Raw genomic sequence first — 1,319 nt, 5'->3', positions numbered from 1 at the left:
TCACTACCTGCAGGTTCCCCTCCAAGTCACTCACCATCCTGACTTGGAACGATATCGCCATTTCTTCACTGTTGTTGGGTCACAATCCTGGAACTCCCTCCCCAATAGCACTGTGGGTGTTCCTGCACCATATGGACTGCATCAGTTCAAGAAGGCAGCTCTCCACCACCTTCTCAACGGCAATAGGAATGGGTAATAAATGCTAGCCTTAACAGCGATACTCACACCCACGAATGAATAAAAACCAAATCACTCTCCACAGATTCCCCACAATCTGGGCTTGGACATTTACTTCAGGAGCACAGAGCTTTATATCACTGCAACATGAGTTCCAATCTTCATATTCTGTTCACTTTTCACATTATTTTCTACCAGTCCACTAGCTTTTATTAATTCAGTATTCGGGTCTCTGCTCCTCCGCCGTTTCTAACATCGCACCTCATACAAAAAAGCACTCTGATCTAAAGTAGGTAGTAGATGACACCTCATTTTAAACACCATCTGCCAAAGCATTGCTCACTCACTTAATCTATCAAGAAGATTTGAAAATAAATTTCTTGCCAAAGGATAATTTTCTGCATCTGCTCCCTCACCATTTTATTTTCCCATTTGTCTTTCACTTGGTGCAAATCCAGAGAAAGTAAAGATGGAAGGAAGGTGGGGAGGAAAAATCCTGCTCCGTTTCGTGATCCCTATTTGATCTTCATTCCAGTGCAGTTTGGGTGAAGAATTCCAATTGTCTGTCTCAATTTTAATAAAGTATAACCAATTCTGGAATCACTGTCTGGACATTGAGAAGAACAGGTTTCGAGGCTGACTTTACACATAAACAATACACTGAACAGTTCATAAACTAGCGACAAGGATGGGATTCAAACCCACGTGTGCAGAGCACAATGGATTAGCAGTCCATCGCCTTAACCTCTCCGCCACCTTGTCAGTTGCATAGTCATAGCTGTCACCTTCAGCACAGATTCTGGCTGTGCAGCCAGCTGTGTAATGATGGAAATATATCTTCTGTCAGTAAATGAAGTTGGGAATGGAGCGGTGTGAAACATTTCCAGACCATGTCCAACACGTTTCTACTCAGTGTGAAAACCCACCACGGAAAGACTGGAACATACAATCATTTCATCACATCATGATTAACATCACTCAGACACCTGAACCATTAGGTCACTGACGAAGTCATGATGACCGAATTTCTCATGAAATGACAACTGAACTAACTGACTGGAAGAATTGCTTTAACTCCACATGATCAGCGAGGCACAGCCTCAGGCCGACTTGTCGGGTGGTGTAAACAGATATCACTGCTT

General features: G+C 43.1%; 1 non-coding gene across 1 annotated transcript; it reads right to left on the bottom strand.

Annotated features, from left to right (window-relative positions):
* Positions 1 to 857: 857 nt before the first annotated feature.
* Positions 858 to 939, bottom strand: trnas-gcu (transfer RNA serine (anticodon GCU)). Its single transcript has one exon. It is a non-coding gene; the product is annotated as a tRNA-Ser (tRNA).
* Positions 940 to 1,319: the final 380 nt, after the last annotated feature.

Source organism: Heterodontus francisci, unplaced genomic scaffold, assembly GCF_036365525.1.
Source record: "Heterodontus francisci isolate sHetFra1 unplaced genomic scaffold, sHetFra1.hap1 HAP1_SCAFFOLD_61, whole genome shotgun sequence".
Classification (NCBI taxonomy): domain Eukaryota; kingdom Metazoa; phylum Chordata; class Chondrichthyes; order Heterodontiformes; family Heterodontidae; genus Heterodontus; species Heterodontus francisci.
The sequence above is the reverse complement of the archived record's forward strand: the minus strand, read 5'-3'. Positions and strand labels throughout refer to the sequence as shown.